The 20,774-nt window shown below is 41.7% G+C and overlaps 1 pseudogene; it reads left to right on the top strand.

The window, feature by feature from the left end:
- Positions 1-16,503: 16,503 nt before the first annotated feature.
- LOC142428549 (centrin-4 pseudogene) lies at positions 16,504-17,035 on the top strand (annotated as a pseudogene).
- The last annotated feature ends 3,739 nt before the right edge of the window (positions 17,036-20,774 follow it).

Here is a 20,774-nt window from a genome sequence, read left to right as displayed (position 1 = left end):
CCCGCCATTCCCTAGCTTGTCGTGCATTCTCTCAAAAAATCAGGACTTTTTTAAAACGCCGCGGGACAAGGGACAAATTGTTAAAAATCAGGACTGTCCCGCCAAAAGCGAGACGTCTGTTCACCTTCGTATAGTTGCCTGTTGTGTTGTGGAAGAAAGGTATTTGCTTTGAATAAATCATTGGTCTTGCAAAATTCTATCATGTGATCTCCAGCTTTGTTTCTAGCCCCAAGTTCATATTTTCCTACTGTTCCTCTGTTTCCAACTTTTGCATTCTATTTGCCAATATTATCACTGCATTTTGATCAATTTCAGACAGAAGCCTTTGGTAGATTTCCTCAAATTCTTCATCACTTGCTTTAGTGGTTGGTGCATAAATTTGAGTAATAGTTTTATCGATCAGATTTCCTTAAATTCAGATAGATACAATCCTATCACAGACAGCTTTGTACTTCAAGATGGATCTTGAAATGTTCTTTTTGACAATGAACGCAATGCCATTCCTTTTCATTGCTTTGTTCCCAGCATAGCAAACCATGTCATTTTCCGATTACAGATGTCCAACACCAGTCCTTATCAGCCCACTAATACATAGAATGTCAATTTTTATGCATTCTATTTCATTTTTTACAACTTCCAATTTTCCTATATTCATACTTTGTACATCCCAAGTTTGGTTAGTAATTGATGTTTGTATCTGTTTCTCCTCATTGTTGAGCCATGCCCCGCCAGCAAATTAAGGTCCCAAAGGCTTTATTCACATAGGCTTTCCTCCAACCATGTCATTATGCTTGACTCTACTTTGAAAAAACAGCTCTTCCTCAAGTCGCATTTCCTCGGTCATATTTTGAGGACCATCTCACCTGAAGGACCTACCCCTCCATCCTGATTTCTGGCAATGTTCTGCTTCTGTTCATTAGGCCTTCACTACCTGACAGTGTTTCAAAACTATGCATGAGATTTTCGTTGAATACTTCTAGAGCCGGGAGCCAATTCCTTCTTCATTGTCTGTTCTTGGTCTGAATGCTACACTGAAACCTATTCACTTTGGGTGACTTGCTGGTATTTGAAATACGAGTGACAGCTCCCAGCATCACAGGAGCACACAATCCACCACAGGACAAGTGGAGGGTTCTTCAATAGGTAAATACATTTAAAACGGTCATAATCTATCCAAATGAATATTATAATAATATTAACAGGGCAGTGAGTCCTCTACTTGGGTTACTTAGATACTAGCCTTTCATATATGCTTCAGGTGGCTCTTTGGTCTGATCAAGTTCTCCACGTCACCTCTGCTTTATTTTCTCAGACTTCTGAGAAAATTTAGTAGATGATTCCTTTGCTCTGTAGCTCATGAGCAAAGCAAAACCTTTAAGAGGCTTTAGGTCTGGTCACTTAACTCCAGTCCATCAGTACTTTAGTCCACTTTTCATACTTGACAGCTGTCGTGCGCCAGGTCTCGCCAGCAAGAAAAGGCGCGCCACAACAGGATTCTTCCACAGGCGTTTAATTTTTCAAATGCGGAAAAAAGACCCCGAAACCCCAAACTACTGCTGCTTATATATGCTCTATGGGGACGTGCTGTGCCTTGATTGGTGCATTTGCCAAAACCTCATGCATTGATTGGTGAGTTCGCCAGAACCTTCGTTTGCATACTCCAGGGTGGGGTTATGACTACGTCATCTCAGCAGCGCGCATGCGCTAAGTGGTTGTTTACCACTTAGTTGGGCCACCGCCCTGACTGCCCGGCGCCATCTTGTAATGGCGGCAAGAGCTGCGGCTTCCCACATCACGAGAGCTGCGGCTTCCCACAGACAGCTTCTACAATTACATTTTTACACACAAAATTAGCTCTGTTAACAGTCAGCACTCACAACTGAATCATATAATTTTATTAGTATCTTCCCTCACTTCCATCTCCCAAGAACTGACAGTGGGGATTCTCCCTTGACAGTGGGGATTCTCCCTTGTCCCCCTTATTTTGAATGTAAGCACACTCACACAAGCATGGAAACCATTTATCACATGCCTTTATCTCACTCCATTTTGAAAGCCAATGTTTAAATTGCTGGTCAATATAAAACTAGTACTGAGAAGACAAGCTTGTTCCAGGATTCGAAGACTCTTCTGGTTGGAACTTGAACATCTGCATCCGTAAGCAAAGTCTAGTCTAAAACAAGCCATCAAATATCAGCAATGTACACTAACTAGTATAGTCAAACCTCTTTCTTTTAATTCGATCATGTTCTGGTCAGCTCATTCATAGACCCTATGGGCTAGGTCAGTAGTTACCAGCTTTAGGAGTGGGAGTCCACACATCTTCCTATACTTCAAAAAAGTTATTTCCCTCTCTCTCTCATCGTTAGCCCTATATTATCACCCTTATTCAATATTGTACTGGCTGTCTTAGCTAAAGCTATAAGGAAAGAAAGGAGTTAAAGGCCAAGAAGTAAAACTCTATTTTCAGTTGAAAAGATCCTATAAAAAGAAAATTCCTAAGACTCAGCAAGAAAATTCCTTTAACAAATCGAAAGACTCAGCAATATGGTAGGGTACAAAATCAACATTAAAAATAAGTTACATTCCTTTGCACCAGCAGAGCTCTAAAAAGGAAATCGGGAAAACATTATGATTTATGTAAGAATAAATATAACCAGAGAAACAAAAAAATCTGTATAAAACATTAGTATAAGAAACCACATGCATTATTCATAAATTAAGGCTATACCATCCTTATTGATAGGAAGACTGAACATTATGAAAATGGTAATACTACCCAAAGTGAACAGTATAATGTAATCCTTATCCAGATTCCAGCATCATTCTTTAAAGAGAATAGAAAACTAGCCATCTACTTTATATGGAAAAGAGAGAGACCCTGGAGGATAAACAAACCACTAGTAAAGAAGAAGAAGAAAGTCGGAGGAGTCTCACTTCTGTATCTGAAAACCTATTGAGCCACCATAGTCAAAATAGTCTGTTACAGGCAAGACAACAGACACATACACCAAAGAAACAGAAATGAGAATCCAGAAATAAATACATCCACCTATGGACAGCTGATTTTTGACAAAGGACCGAGACACCTTAAAGGGGTAAGAGATAGTCTCTAACAAATGGTGCTACCAAACCTAGATGCCCATTTGCAGAAGAATGAAATAGCACAATAGAAACCTAATGAATTCAAAATGGATCAAAGACTAAAAAGTCAGTGTAAGAATAAGGATAAACTTCTTAAGCGCTGTTGACTCAGTTCTGACTCATCGCGGACCCTATCTATGTCCAACAGAATGAAAACATCGCTGAGTCCAGTGCCACCCTCATAATTGTTCTTTTGGCTGAACCCATGCTTGCAGCCACTGTGTTACTCTATCACGGATCTCCTCTTTCTGTTGCCCGTCCACTACTAAGCATGTTGTCTGTGGCAATTAGATACTTTTATGTCAACTTGAAGATGTTTAGAAGTGTAGGGGTGGTAGTCAACCTGTCAATCCGGTCACAGCCTGATGGTGCCTCTTTGTGGGCATGGCCTTCTCATACATCGATCGAATCAGGCATGTTCTCAACATCATGTTTCATTTGTTATGTGTTTCCTGATGCCTACTTCCAAGTCCCTATGACTCCTCGTGATTGCATCGGCGATGTGCTTCTTCCATGCGGACTTGTTGCTTCACTGCTGAATGGCAGCTTGTAGCCAGGCACCATCCGACTTCTTTGTTTTTGTTTATAATCGTTTTGTTGGGGGCTCGTATAACTCTTATCACAATCCATCCATGCATCCATTGTGTCAAGCACACTTGTACATTTGTTGCCATCATTATTCTCAAAACATGTGCTTTCTGCTTGAGCCCTTGGTATCAGCTCTTCATTTTCCCCCTCCTTCCCCGCTCCCTCCTCCCTCAAGAACCCTTGATAATGTATAAATTATTATTATTTTGTCATATCTTATACTGTCTGATGTCTCCCTTTACCCACTTTTCTGTTGTTCATCCCCCGGGGAGGAGGTCATATGTAGATCCTTGTAATTGGGATCACGATAGTGGTGGGGGGGAGGAAGCATTTAGGAACCAGAAGAAAGTTGTATGTTTCATCATTGCTATACTGCATGCTGACTGGCTCATCTCCTCCCCGCGACCCTTCTGTAAGGGGATGTCCAGTTGCCTACAAATGGGTCTTGGGTCCCCGATCTGCACTCCCCCTCATTCACAATGATTTTATATTTTGTTCTTTGATGCCTGATACCTGATCCCTTTGACACCTCATGATCACACAGGCTGGTGTGCTTCTTCCATATGGGCTTTGTTGCTTCTGAGCTAGATGGCCACTTGTTTACCTTCAAGCCTTTAAGACCCCAGATGCTATATCTTTTGATAGCCGGGCACCCTCAGCTTTCTTTACATTTGCTATGCACCTGTTTTGTCATCAGTGATTGGGGACACTTTCTTGATATGTAATTACTTCTTTACATAAAGCTCTTGCTTATACATATATGAGTGTCAGTGGATTTGTTTCTCTAGTCAACCCAGTCTAACACAATATCCTTCTCTAGTGAATTCTCTCTCCTAAAAACATGTCCAAAGTATCTAAGAGAAGTATTCTTGCTTCTAAGGAGCATTATGGATATACTTCTTTCAAGAAAGACCTTCTGTTCTTTTGGAAATCTATGGTACGTTCCATCTTTTTTGCCAGCACCATAATACAAATGAACCAATTCTTCGGTCTTCCAAATTCAATGTTCAACTTTCAAAAGCATAGGAGGCCATTGAACAAGCCATGGCTTGGGTTAGGCACACTCTAATACTCAAAGCAATGTTCTTGCTTCTTAACACTTTAATGATAATTCAGTGCATCATTTGATCTCTCGATTGTTGCTTCCATGAGCATTGATTGTGCATCCAAGTAAGATGAAATCCTTGATAAGTTTAATCTTTCCCCCATTTATCATGATGCTACCGAGGCTAGATATCACATGCAAGTAAAATATTGCTGAAGATATTCACCAATGGTTGTACACTGGCAGGATGCTGCCAGAAATTCAGGTCAGATGCAGAATGGACAGGGAACCAGGTACATCATTGCTGAGTTCAGATGGATCTTGGCTGAAGTCAAATAATACCAGAACGATGTTTATTTGTGTCTTGTTGACTATGCTAAGGCATTCTACTATGTGGATCACAACGAACTGTGGATAGCCTTGAGAAGAATGGGAACTCAGTAACACTTAATTGTGCTCATGCTGAACCTGTATGTGGATCAAGAGGCAGTCATGCAAACAGAACAAGGATGTACTGCATGGTTTGAAATTGTGAAAGGTGTACATCGGCGTGTATCCTTTCACCGTACTTATTTAATCTGTGTGCTGAACAAAAGCCAGAGAAGCTAGATTACATGAAAAAAAATGTGGCATCGCAAGTGGAGCAAGGCTTACTAAAACCCTGCAATATGCAGACAATAAAAGTTTTCTTGCTGAAACTGAGGAGGACTTGAAAAACTTGTTGATGAAGATCAAGGATTGCAGCCTTTAGTATGGATGACAACTCAAGGCAAAGAAAACAAATATCCTCACAAGTGGACCAATAAATAACAGCATGAAAAACAGAAAAGATTGAAGTTGTCAAGGATTAATTTTGCTTGGATTCATAATCTGTGCTTCAGCATCTGACGATGTTTTGAAGCTATGTCAGATACGGGAAAATTGATTACAGATGTAAGCAAAATGAAATCTTTGACAATTGCAATCTTTTCTCTGTTTATCATGAGAGGCTAAGATGGTGAGACTTCATCTTACATACTTTGGATATGTTGTCAGGAGAGACCAGTTTCTGGAGTACACCATGTGTGGTAAAGTAGAGGAACAGCAAAAAAGAGGAAGAATTTCAATGAGATGGATTGACACAGTGGCTTTAATAGTGGGATCAAGCATAATTAGACCGGGTTGATTAGAGAAACAAATTCAGAGACAGTCATATATGTATATCAAGTAATTATGCATCAATAATACATCCCAGCCCTGTCCAGATCAAGTTCATAAATCCTATAGTAGCCTATAAGTCCAAGACCAGCCCATGATTTCCTCTGCGGACTCACACAGCACATGCAATGATGAGAAATGTAGGAAGATCACAGGCTGGTGGGTGGAAAGTCCTGTGAGTCCAGTGGTGGTGGAAATATCTCCATGACTTTGGCTGCCGTCAGCATGGTTCCATGTGGCTTGTCGATAGGAAGGGGAAGCAGAGAGAGAGTGTGTGTCCCATCTCCAGGGAAGAAAAGAGGAAAGTCCCAGAATTCTCATGAGGTAGCCATGCCCCCAAGGAGGCATCCACCAGGCTGTGACCTGATTGACAGGCTACACACCACCCCTATAAATTGACATGAAATTATGTAACTACCACACGTAGGAACAATTGTGAGGATGGCACAGGACTGGACAGTGTTTTGTTCTGTTGTGTGTAAGGTTGCTATGGGTTGGAACTGACTCCATGGCACCTCACAACAACAGGAAGCTTCTCCAGCCTCTCTTCCCACAGATGTAGTCAATTTGATATCTGTGTATTCCATCCATAGAAGTCCATATGCATGGACTTTTTGTGTTGCTTAAAAATGGTCTTTTAAAAAAATTCATTTTATTAGGGGCTCGTACTACTCTTATTACAATCCATACATACATCCATTGTGTCAAGCACATTTGTACATTTGTTGCCATCATCATTCTCAAAACATTTTCTTTCTACTTGAGCCCTTGGTATCAGCTCCTCATTTTCCCCCTCCCTCCCCCACCCTTCCTCACAAACCCTTGATAATTTATAAATTATTATTTTTTCATGTCTTACACTGTCCGATGTCTCTCTTCATCCACTTTTCTGTTGTCTGTCCTCCAGGGAGGGGGTTATGTGTAGATCATTGTGGTTGGTTCCCCCCCCCAACATTCCCCTTCCCTTCCTGGTATCCCTACTCTCATTATTGGTCCTGAGGGCTTTATCTGTCCTGGATTCCCTGTATTTCCAGTTCCTGTCTGTACCAGTGTACATCCTCTGGTCTAGCCAGATTTGTAAAGAAGAATTGGGGTCATGATACTAAGAGGAGGAAGCATCAAAGAAATGGATGAAAGTTAGATGTTTCATCATTACTATGCTGCACCCTGACTCATCTCCTCCTCGCAACCCTTCTGTAAGGGGATGTCCAGTTGCCTACAGATGTGTTTTGAGTCTCCCCTCCGAACTCCCCCTCCTTCACAATGAAATTATTTTTTGTTCTTTGATACCTGATACCTGATCCTATCGACACCTCATGATCACACCATATTTTCTAACTACCATTCCTTCCTCTTTGTTTCCAATGTTTGAAGACATTGATAGAATTCCTCAATTTCTATACCATTACCTTTAGTGGTTGGCATATAAATTTGAATAATAGTTGAATTGATTGGATTTCCTTGTAAAGGGTTAGACATTATTCTACTACAGACAGCATTGTACTTCAATATATACCTTGAAACGCTCCTCTTGCTCAGGTCGTTCCTGGCATAGTAAACCATATGATATTCTGTTTCAAAATGGCCAAGGCCAACCCAGTTCAGTTCACTAATGCCTAGAATATTCATAGTTAGATGTTTCATTTCATTTTAATGAGTTCTAATTTTCCTAGATTCATACTTCATACATTTATTTCTGACAACATTTTGAGCTGTTTTCTTCTCATTTTGAGTCAAGCCTTTTTAGTAAATGAAGGTCCTGAAGGTTTTACTCGTGCAGCCTTTACGCCACCTGTGTCATTATATCCGACTCTGCTTTGAGAAGGCAGCTCTTCCTCAACCATATTTTGAGTACTCAGGGGCTCATCTTCTGGCAATATTCTGCTTCTATTTGTTAGGTTTTCAGTAACTGGCAGTGTTTCAATGCCATCCAAAGGGTATTCTGTGGATAATTAGAAAGTAGACAGCCTATTCTTTCTTTGTAGTGTGTTCTTAGTCTGGGAGCTCTGCTGAAACCTGTTCACTTTGGGTGGCACTGATGGCAACTGGAATGCCGGAGACATACTCCTCAGCATCACAGCAACACACAAGCCACCGCATTATGAAAAACTGACAGACAAGTGGGGGGATATTTTATGTAAGTGGGATCACATTATATTTCTGTATTTGTGACTGGTTTATTTCACTCAGCATCTTTCCAAGATTGATCCAGTTTGTAGCATGAATCAGAATTTCTCTTCATGGCTCACTAATATCTTAATATTTATTTAGTACTATTTTCAATGGACTCATATGCAAAAGCTTGACAATGAATAAGGAAGGCTAAGCAAGAATAGGTGAATTTGAATTATTCAATAAAGAACATTGAATACACTTTGGATGGCCAGAAGAATGAACAAATAAATCTACGTTGAAAGAAGTACAACCAGAACGTTCATTAAAACAGAGAATGGTGAGACTGTCTCACATACTTTGAACATGTTAAACCTTGCAGAAGGACATCATATGTAGTACAGTAGAGGGTCAATAAAAGGCCTCAAGGGGCTGGATTAACATAGTTGCTGCAACAAAGATACTGTGTTAGTCTGGGTAGACTAAAGAAATCCATAGAAACTCATATGTGTCTAAGCAGAGTTTTATATAAAGGGTAATTGTGCATTAAGAAAGCATCCTAACTCAGTTCAGAACAAGCCCATAAGTCCGATATTAGCCCATATGTCCGACACCAATGTTATAAAATCCTCTTCTGACCCATGAAACACATGCATAGCCCATATGTCCGATACCAATGTAGAAAGTCCTCTGCAGACTCATGAAACACATGCAATGACGCCAAATGCAGGACAGTCAGAGGCCAGTGGGTAGAAAGTCTTTGGATCCAGTGGCATTGTGAGCGTCTCAGCACTGGCAGGGGTCTCCACGTGGCTTCTCCAGCTTCCTGGGCTGCATCAGGGATGTGTCGCAGGGAGTCAGCAAAGAGAAAGTGTGTCTCTCACCTCCAAGAAGGAATACCGGATTCCCCAGAATTCTCAGGAGAAGGCCGTGCCCACACATAGGCCTCATTGGCTATGATCTGGTGGACAGACTAGACTCCATCCCATTCACCCATAATCCTCTCAAATTGACACCAGATAATGTAACTACCACAGATACTACCAGGGGTCTCAAACTATGGCCCACAGGCCACATGCAGCCCACCAAGGACATTTATCCAGCCCACCAGGTGTTTTTGCCCCATTTTGTTTTTTACTTCAAAATAAGATATGTACGGTGTGCATAGGAATTAGTTCATAGTTTTTTTTAAAACTATAGTCCAGCCCTCCAATGGGTCTGAGGGATAGTGTACAGGCCCCCTGTTTAAAAAATTTGAGGACCCCCACCATCATTTTCTGAACTATGTTTATATCGAACTCATAAGTCTGGGACCTGGATTCTGACATTTTTTCAATTATGCCATTTTAGCAAACTAGGGAACAGAATCAAACTGGGCCATCTGCTTCTCTAGCTGCAGATTGTCTTCTGGTCTTCAGCAGGATGATGTCATACAAGATGCTAAGTGAATGGCACTTGAAATAATAACCTCTTTCTGTCATTTTCACTAGGAAGCAGCCTAAACTAGAGCCCTTGAGGGCATGATGTAAGGAGCATCTGCTTTACAGCAACTCCCCAGTTACGTGCTGGCTACCATATTGATGACACAGATCAGGGCCGAGTTCAGGCTGGTCATCAAAGACAATGGTCAGCAAAGACAATGGTCAGCACAGACAGTGGTCAGTAGAAACAGTGGTCAGCACAGACAATGGCCAGCACAGACAATGGTCAGGAAAGACAATGGTCAGGAAAGACAGTGGTCAGTAGAGACAGTGGTCAGTAGAGACAATGATCAGCAAGACAGTGGTCAGCAGAGACACTGGTCAGCAAAGACAATGGCCAGCAAAGACAGTGGTCAGCAGAGACAGTGGTCAGCAAAGAGTGGCCAGCAAAGACAATGATCAGCAAAGACAGTGGTCAGTAGAGACAGTGGTCAGCACAGAAAATGGCCAGCAGAGACAATGGCCAGAAGAGACAATAGCCAGCAGAGACAGTGGTCAGCAACGACAGTGTCCAGCAAAGACAATGGTCAGCACAGACGGTGGTCAGCAGAGACAGTGGTCAGCAAACACAAAGGTCAGCAGAGATAGTGACCAGCAAAGACAATGGCCAGCAGAGACAATGGTCAGCAAAGACACTGGTCAGAAAAGACAATGGTCAGCAGAGACAATGGCCAGCACAGACAATGGTCAGCAAAGACAATGGTATGCACAGACAATGGCCAGCAGAGACAATGGCCAGAAAAGACAGTAGCCAGCAAAGAGAATGGTCAGCAAAGAGAATGGTCAGCAAAGACAATGGCCAGCAAAGACAGTGGCCAGCAAAGACAATGATCAGCAAAGACAGTGGTCAGCAAAGACAGTGGCCAGCAAAGACAATGATCAGCAAAGACAGTAGTCAGCAGAGACAGTGGTCAGCACAATGGCCAGAAGAGACAGTGGTCTGCAGAGACACTGGTCAGCAAAGACAATGGTCAGCAAAGACAATGGCCAGCAGAGACAATGGCCAGCAAAGCCAGTGGCCAGCAAAGAGAATGGTCAGCAAAGACCATGTTTACAAGGTGGTTTCCAAAAGCTGTGGGAAAATCACTTTTCAGAGATTATGGACTTTTCCCATGACTTTCCAAAGTCCCCTCTGAAAATCTGCTCTGAAGTTAAAAAACCCCTGGATGCTATCAATAAGCAAGGAAAAAAATATTGATCATATTGACACTTGATTGTTCCCGGTCTAGGGTCCCACTAGATTGTGTCGCACAGAACACACATTAGAAAGGGTTACAGCAATCATTTTTCGGGAACCTTCAAACTGCTTTCCACGTCATGTCCCATCCCAGCAGCAATGGATTAGCGTTCCAACTTCTCCATAGCCTCCCCACATTCCCCCTGACTCTCTGATCACAGTCTTCCTACGAGGGGTCCAGTGCTATCTCACTGTGGTTTTGAACAATGGATTGGATTTCAAATGCTTCACAGCCTCATCGACATTTGTTGTTTCCCATTTTTCTGACCATAATCATCCTAGTTGGGGTACAGTGATATCTCATCATGGTTTTGAGTCACATCTCCCTAGTGACTAGCAATCCTGGGGCATGGTGGCTCAGCAGCTCCAACCCAGCAGCTGCTCTGAAGGACAAAGCTGAGGCTTTTGAGCTCACACAGAGTTACAGCCTCAGAAACACAAAGAAAATTCTGTCCTATAGGGTTACTAGGAGTCTAAAGCCACTGGATGGCAGTGAGTTTCATTTGGAATGAGTGACTAAAGTGTGAAAGATCTTTTTATTTGCTTTTTGACCGGATGAGATCTTTTGTCAGACAATATTCATTCAAATTTTTACCTATATGGCCGGGTCATCCTTTAGCTGTTAAGTTGTAGTTCTTATAGATTATGGCTTACATAATTAAATATATTATGGCTATTAAGCCATTATGCAAGGAACTTGGGTGATGCAGTCAGTGGTTAAAGAATAACATTGTGGCAGTCTGCTTCAATAAGGATTTAGTTTTGAAAAATCTATGTTGTGCAGTTCTATGATGTCTTTAAGGGTCACTGAGTCAAAACTGACCCATTGGGAATGTGTTTTATACCCTTATCTCTTCTGTTTCCCACATACACTGTCCCATTCTATAAGTTGTCTTTTCACTTGGTTGATAAAGTGCTTTGATGAACAGAAGGGTTTAATTTTGATGATGTGCAATTGAACTATTTTTTTTCTTTTGCTGCGTTACTCCCATGTTTTGTTCTTAGACATTGGCATGGGCCCAACTTAATTCTTTTGCATGTGGAAATTGAGCTGTCCTGGTACAATTTACTGAAGATTATTCTTTCCCATTGAATTGGCATAATCTTTGTTGAAAATGAACTGATCATTGATTCATTGGTTAAGTTCTGGATTCTCAATTCTATTCCATTATGTGTCTAGCATCATCCTAGTACCATCATACGGTTTTGATCACTGTAGCTTTATATAGTATATTTTGAAATTAGGAAGTATAAGTCTTCCTAGTTAATTCTTGTTTCTCAAGATTGTTTGGGAAAAACTTCCTTTGGGGGACACAATTCAATAATAACAGTTTCTTATAATTGTAGATATATATTATATAGTTATAGTAAATTATAGTAAATGTGCAGGCTAATATAAATACACATTTATTTTATGCTTTCAGCTGAGAGACCCTAAAAGAAATGACACCCAAGTAGTAGTGAGCATGTCTAGCATCCCCAGATCTTAGTCACTAATAGCATTATTCTCTATAAGGAACGAGACGTCTTTAGAGAAATAGTAGAACTTCTCGGCCTGGAGTAGTAAATATAGAAGTTGAATGTGGAGTGTCTGTGGGAATAGAAGTTAAGGACATGCTAAAAAAGGAAGAAACAATAACTCAGAGGCAGTCCAACATGCCAAGATAATGTGCAGCTTCAGAACATCCCTCTGACAACCAAGACCAGAGAAAACAAATGAGTCATATATAGATGACACCATTGGAACTCTGAGCATTAAAGAAAAGGCTGAAGAAGTAGACGGAGCACCAAGGAAAAGGAGAGACCTCATAAAGATGAACCTGTATGTCTAGGCCTCCTGGAAACAAAGCAAACAGCATTCCCACTCAAAGTCGCATCACCAGGTGCTGACATCAGGAAGAACTGCATCCACACCCAGAACCAGGCAGACGTGTTTCCTGCCTTACAAAAGTCAAGTGCATTCCCCTCACCCACTTCCTCCTCCAGCCTCCCTGGAGGTGGAGACCCATAGATCTGCATTACCCTCCCAACCCACTCTCCCCTTGCATGTGATCAAGTCCACAGCACCCAGCAGTGCTCTACCCTTTCATTAAGGCACTTGCACTGGGGACTTGCAGACTGGTTGGCTACCACCATGGGGTTCCCTAAGTAGGGCAATGCCTACTTCTTCCCCTCACAACCCATGCCAGGGGTCCATGGAATTGTGGCACCCCTCTTTAACCCATCCAACCATGACAGGGGCCTGCTAGACAGCAACACTCCCTTCTGTACCAAGTCACCCATTTCAGGATCCCAAGGACAGATAGTGTCTGTTCCTAAACCCAGTCACCTGAGCCAGGATCCCAAGATTGAAGGTATCCACAATTTTGTCTGACTCCAGCACTAGAGGGTGAGGACCAACACCAACTTCCTCTAAGCACAACTGCTTCTACAAGGAGCCCACACACAGGTGGCACCCACTTGCCCTAAGATCAGTCATCTGTGCCAGGTACCTCAGACTAGTCATGACTCCTGTTTACACTGAGGCTCTGCTCACCCTCCCCCATATAGTGCTCTAGCAGGCCGAGACACACCCTCCTGGCAGATACTCTATGGACGGATATGCCCTGTGTTAGTCTGGGTAGACTAGAGAAACAAACTCAGACAGTCAAATGTGTATGGGAAAGAGATTTAGATAAAGATAACATCCCAGCTCAATCCAGATCAAGTCCAATATTAGGCCATATGTCTAATACTAGTCCATAAATTCCTCTTTAGACTCACGCAGCCATACAATAATGCCGAATGAAGGAAGATCACAGGCGAGAGGGTGCAAAGTCTTGTGGATCCGTGGTGGTAGAAGCATCTCAGTACTGGCAAGGGTCTACACATGGCTCCTCCAGCTCCCGGGGCTCGGGCTGCATCAGTGTAGCTCCATCAGGTTCTTCCTCAGTACTCGCAGGAAGTGAGTATGTATCTGCCTCCAGCTGAGCTATTTATCTCCATAGTGACACCAAATGAGGCCATCAAGCTGCAACTTGATTGATGGGCTAAACTCCACACCTTCACTCTTAAGTCTCAAATTGACAACAGATTATGTAACTACCACATGTCCCCACTGCCTCACCTTCTGCACAACTACTCAACCCACAACTGGAGGTCTTTTCTCTCTTTAACCACCCCTGCACAGCCATGCTCACCCAAGACCATTGGTGAGAATTTTCATATCAACCACCTAGTGATCAGGAACCTGGGACTCTTAGCCCTTCCACCATGCAACTACCTGTGTGCACACACAACATCCAAACTAATAACCTGCTCCCTGCATCCATCATCCCTGGATGACTAGCTGGGCAGGCATATCACTTTTTCAGCAATGACAACTACATTCTCAGCCATCCCCCAAGACCAGCAAACAGAGATCTCCCACACTCCGAGTCGCTGCGCCACTCCCTCTGAGACAAGTGGTGGGACTAGCAGCCAGAGTAGCACATGCATCTCAGCTAAGTATTGAAACAAAATGTGTATGTGTATGTATCGAAACAAAGCAAGACCCAAACCAATCAGGATGCAGCAAACAGACAATAAATAAAAACCAAATATCCATAACAACTTAATGCCTCAGAAAAATAGATATCAAATTACAAAAAGAAGCAGGGCTAGATGGTTTCAACAAAAGACCAAAATAAAGAGCCAGAATACTCATCAGAGGAATAGGTAGTAATGGAACTATCTAATAAGGGATTAAACACGACTGAAATACCATATAGATCCGCCGAGTTTATAAACTGTGTATAAGCCGAGTTTTTCAGCACACTTTTTGTGGTAAAATTAGGTGCCTCGGCTGATATTTGGGTCACTTATACTCAAGTATATACATTACGTAGCAGAAATCATGCATGCAGGAAAACAATGAGATTTCATATTCATATGTTATATATGAAATATTAATATGTCAACGAAGATATTTCATTAGCAAGAGAAACAGAACTAGACAAGATAAGACAAGATAAATAGAAACTAAGGGAATTTGTGAAACCAGATCAATTTTATAAGAAATATTCAAAGGAACCCTTTGGACAGAGACTCAACAACAACTTGTAACTAGAGAATAGGATAGTATTTGCTGGATATGAATCCTGACAAAAAAAATAATTCGCAAAAATAAAGCCAAAAGTCTCTTGAACAAGTGAGCAGACAAAATTGGATTGCCCCTTGTGAAAGAATGAAAAAGGACCCATCCCTCACTTGGTCTACTCAAACAAACTCAAGATGAATTAAAGACCTAAACAGGAACTTCAACATTATAGAGATCATCAATGAAAAAAATAGTAACAAACATAGAGGTTTCAATACATAGCAAAAACATACTATAAAACACACACAGAGCAGAAGACAAAATTGACTGTGATCTCCTAAAAAGAAGACACTTAAATGCATCAAAGAACTTTACCAAAAAAAAAGCAAAAAGAGAGCTCACATTGGGTTGGATAATTCATTGCAATTCAAAGGCAATGTTCATGATGATTGGAGCGTGTTAGGGAAGTTAAAAGGTAATGCAAGTGATAACTGCTCAGGATAGGCAGTTGTTCAGTCAGACAGTTTCTTCTCTCTGTTGTCCATAGGTAGGCCCCTCTCTGGTCCTTAGCCACTTTCACTGGTCTCTACCCTGCTTGGACAATGTCACAAAGTTATTTTAGGGCTGCCAATAAATTCCCAAAGGGCATGCTAGTCCACTATAAGCCTCAATATGAAGGCATCCAGATCAATCTCCAGCTCCATGGTCAGCAAACCAAGCTCCCCCAGTTAAGTGCCCAGAGGCATCCCACTCCACAAGCCAATGTCCAAAGACATTCAGCTTACTATGGCAGTAGTTCTCAACCTTCTAATGCCGTGACCCTTTAATACAGTTCCTCATATTGTGGTGACCCCCCCCCAACCATAAAATTATTTTCGTTGCTACTTCATAACTGCAATGAATCGGGCGACCCTGTGAAAGGGTCATTCAACCCCCATATGGGTCGTGACCCAAGGTTGAGAACCACAGCTCTATGGGCTGAGAAGCCCACCACTGTGGCTTCCAGTTCTGCTGCTGTTGCTGCCCCTCTGCCACTCCTCTGCCTCCTAGATCAAGGAGGGTTCAATCCATAGGAATCTTCAGGTACAAAGGATATGCTCCACTTCTGGGTCTCCTCTCTTCCTGGTAGTGGGATTCCTCCTCCTGCTTTGAGATTGCTTATTTTGTACCCAGCAGATGGCACTTTCTTTCATTACAATGTTATGAAAGTAGAAATTAATAACTTAAAGAGCAGGGGGGCAGGGAATACAATACATGAAAATTGAATAATATCCGGCTTAGAAAACACTTGGCAATAGAATAAATTAAAGATTAAAAATGGTAAATCCCAAGAATCAAATGAAAATGAAATAACAACATCCCCAAATCACTGGGACACAGTAAAATCAATTTGTAGCAAAAAATGTACATATCAAAAAAATAAGGTCTAAAATATAAACGCTAATCCTACAACTCAAATAACCAGAAAGGAGCAGCAGCAGAAGCTCCCAGTTCTCAAAAGAAAGGAAATAACAAGGATGGAGAGCAGAAAGAAGTGGAACAGAAAAACAGCAGGCCTCAGCCCCGGCTTTGCTGCAGGGCGTTCACTTGGCCTGTGGGTCCCTGTGCATTGAGGCGGTGCCCAGGGGCTTTGGCTGGGGTGATGGTATCCAGCTACCATCCAAGTGCGGAGCATTGGAAGAAAAGAGCAGCAAAAGTTGAATTGAATGACACCCAAATGCAAGAAATTAAAGAAGCCTTTGACTTGTTTGATGTTGATGGATCTGGAACCATAGATGTGAAAGAATTGAAGATTTCCATGTGGGCCTTAGGATTTGAACCAAAGAAAGAAGAAATTTAAAAAAAAAGATAGCTGATATTGACAAAAAAGGAACTGGTACCATTGGTTTTGAAGGTTTTTTTTGCCATAATGAGTGTGAAAATGAGTGAAAAAGATGAAAAAGAAGAAATTGAAGGCTTTCAAATGATTTGATGATGATGATACAGGAAGCACAACATTAAATAACATCAAGAGGGTTGCTAAGGAACTAGGAGAAAACTTGACAGACGATGAACTTCAGGAGATGCTTGATGAAGTTGATTATGATGGCGATGGAGAAATAAATGAGGAAGAATTTTTGAGAATGATGAAAAAGACCACTCTTTATCAATACTGTTTCTTTGTTCCATTTTGAAAGTTAACGAATTTGTATTTGTTATGTAGTTTCATAATTTGATATCTGGATATGTTAATTTTCAAATAGTTTAATTATGACAGATTGGTCTTTTGATGTCTATTCCATGTGTCTAGTGACGTCTCTATCAGTCTATCTATCATTGCTAAATCTATAGTCTCAAGAAACAACGGAAACGGGATGACTTCCTTTAAGGAGGACTCTAAGGGCAGTGTTAATTTCAACTGCCATTTTTTTTTAAGCTCCAGGATCCAGTCTTAGGACTTTTGTTTTTTAGAGTTTAATGAACTTGGCCCAACATGCAAATAAATTTTGCAAACACATCAAAAAAAAAAAAAAAGGGCCAGAAGTTGATTATTTTAAAGAGCAATAAAATTGACAAAACACTGGCCAACAACAAACATGAGAAAATGCCATCATTATTCATCAGAGGAATGCAAATGAAAACAACTGAGATCCCATCCAACATTCTTGAGGACAGTCCAAATCGGAGAGCAACAAATGTTGGACGGGATGTGGCAAGATAGGAACACTTCTCCACTGCTGGAGGGCATGTAGATATGTATGGCCTCTGTGGAAAGTGATCTGGTGATATTTAAAGCAAACGGAAATCGAATTACCTTTAGACCCAGCAATGCCTCTACTGGGCATACACCCAGGAGAGGTAAGAAATAGACCACGACCAGTTTCCAATGTTTGTTGAGGCACAATTCACAACTGCAATGAATCGGAAACAACTTAAATTTCCATCGACAGATGAATGGATCAGAAAATTCTGGCACATACACACAATGGAGTACTACACATCACTAAAGAGCACTGGTGATTGCATGAAGCACATCAACTCATGGGAAGAGTTGGAGGAAATTATGCTAAGTGAAGTTAGCCAATCACAAAAGGACAAGAACAACTTGAGTCCATTAAATTAAGTATAATCAGTACACTAGGTATAAAAGAAAAGCCACTTATCTCGCACTTTACAGGTTGAGGTAGAGGCAATTGGGCAGGGGACACATCAAACTCAAGGATGTACATGTCATTCCAGTACAAGAAGGGGAAAGGGAGGGGATGGGGGTGGGAGAGGAAGAAAAAGGGGGGAAAAAACAAAATGAGGGAGATGATGGCACTGGGGGAGGAGGGCACCAATCCACTCAGGGGGAGGGTATTGTTTATGTCTCCACAGAAATGTGTGAGTGCAGACTCCCACCACAGCATGCCAAACCTTGAGGACAATGTAACCACACGGAGCAACTCATGACAGAGAGGTCTACAGGGCTGGCCCAAATCAGAGTCAAATTGAACCCTTTCCTAGAAGCATATGCTAAAAAAAAATAAATAAATAAATAAAAATAAAATTTTTAGAAAAATAAATAAATAAAAAGAAGCATATGCTACAGAGGATAACACTAAACCTACAGGATGGGGAGAGGGGCCAGTCTGCCATGCCCACACAGAAGTAAACCAAGAAGGAAAAAGAGAGACTAGAGCCTATATTGGCACACCAAGCCCTGAGGACAACGTCCCTGCACGGAGCTGCGAAGGCACAGAGAGGGGACGGTAGGGCCAACAAGAGCTGGAGACATGGTGTCCCCTCCCTGGAGCACACTGCAATAGAGTATGATACTGGGGACACGCGGCGGGGCGTGAGTCCAGTCTGACAACACCCCCCCCACCCTCTCCCCCCCCCACCATCACAGATCAGCAATATGGGAGCAAAGTCACAAAGCCCCAAAGTAGACTTCAGGCTAGGAGGGGCGTTCCTGGAACCCCCCAGGAACCGGTGAGGAGAAAATCATCAAGGTTAGCAGACAGACCTAGAATTAGGTATACTTTTTCTTTTTTTGCTAGTTTCCCCCCCGCCTCTTTTTATTCAATCTTTGGTTTTCCATTTCCCCCCTCTATTATTGTTGTTTTGCCTACCTATATAAAATACTCATGGGACGAAAGCCCAAGGAGAACCCATATTGTTGAGAACAAGGGGGGTCTGAGCAGAGACCCCAAACCCATCTGTAGACAATAGGACATCCCCTCACAGAAGGGTCACAGGAAGGGTTGAGTCAACCAGGGCCCAGTATAGCACTGATGAAATACGCAATATTCCTCTGGTTCCTTGAGGCTTCCTCATCCCCCACTATCATGATCCCAGTCCTGCCTTTCAGTGCTGGCTAAACCAGAGCATATCCACTGGTACAGAGAAGAGTTTACGACACACGGGATCCATGTTAGTTAAACCCCTCAGGAACAGAAATGGGAGTAGTGATACCAGGAGGGGAGGGGAAAGATGGAGAGAGTAGGGAAGGAAGGGGGAACCAATAACAATGATCGATGCATCATCCACCCACCCCCACCTGAGCGGGACAAACAGAAATGTGGGTTAAGTGAGACAGTGGTCAGTGTAAGATATGGAAATAATAATTTATAATTTATCAAGGGGTCACAAGGTGGCAGGGAGAGGAGCTAATACCAAGGACTCAAATAGAAAGTACAGAACTCCAGTAGTCAACTGCATCAGTACTGGACGTAACTGGACTTCAACGTGAAATGTTGAGAAAATTTTGTGTCAGAGCTTGAACAAAACTTTAGAATTCGACCCCACACACGTGATCTTTGTAAACAAAAGAAGTTTGTGTTTCAGTCACTTGGCATTAGTTGGCATTGGTAGTATGTGTTGTTTAAACCTTTTGTGGCCGTGTTCCAAGCTATAATTTTGCTATAATTTTCTTAGTCTTTGGGGCTTTTTGTATTTTTTTAAGATAAAAAACATGGGTCCTAAGAAAGAAGTTCTGGAAAAGAATCATCATGATAAATAACTGTTTAGCCATGTTATCAATATTGTTGATGATAATTTAATAAACCCTTTTAGAAAACAGTTAAGGAAATGCCAACAGCAGACCACATTAGTCAGACTTCTTTTTGCGGGAGGTGGTGGTAGAGGTGGGGTGGGGGAAAAAGCCAGCCAGGTCCTAGTGAAAAAAGGCAAAGAAGGGGGAAAAAAACCTCCTGAAAAGCAACTACCAGTTGATTTTATGGAAGGGGATTCCCCTTCCTAACAATGACTCTCTCTCCACCCTTCCTCTCCACATCCGTGTCCACAGATCCAGATCCTCATCAATCTCAAGGTATGGGCCATACCGTATGTTAAAAACTTTAAAAATTTTATTATTTAACTCTGAGTTTACTTTGAAGTTTCTGTGTCATGTTTTGTATAAAAAGGCAAGGTTAGGTTGAGAATGGGTTAATCCATCTTCAGTTATTTATTATGGGAAAAATTGATTCGGAACTCGACTAAATCACAACTCGATGGTCCTAGAATGGATTAGCATCGAGGTCCAGGGTTCTACTGTAAATGTTTAGAAAATGATGATGGCAACATATATACAAATATGCTTGATACAATTGATTTATGGATTGTTCTAAGAGTTATAAGAGGCCCCAATAAAATGATCTTTTTAAAAAAATACAACTCCAAAAATACTGGCCAAATTTCCAAAAGAAAAACAGGAGAAGCAAATATTCCACATAGGAAATGAGATGGGCGACATTACAGCAGACACAATTGAAATAAAAGGATTGGGGAAGGTCGAGGGTGCAGATTAGAGGGTGTGTTTTTTTTTTTTTTTTGCATCTTTTGTTTCATAAAAAGCTAGAGCGAGACTGGCTTTGATGAAGAGAACAAAAATGGATCCATACTGTCCCCGTGAATCTTCAAGTGAACTCCACGCTAGGCAGCCGGGCAGGA

This window comes from Tenrec ecaudatus, chromosome 16 (genome assembly GCF_050624435.1).
Source record: "Tenrec ecaudatus isolate mTenEca1 chromosome 16, mTenEca1.hap1, whole genome shotgun sequence".
NCBI classification, from domain to species: Eukaryota; Metazoa; Chordata; class Mammalia; order Afrosoricida; family Tenrecidae; genus Tenrec; species Tenrec ecaudatus.
The sequence above is the reverse complement of the archived record's forward strand: the minus strand, read 5'-3'. Positions and strand labels throughout refer to the sequence as shown.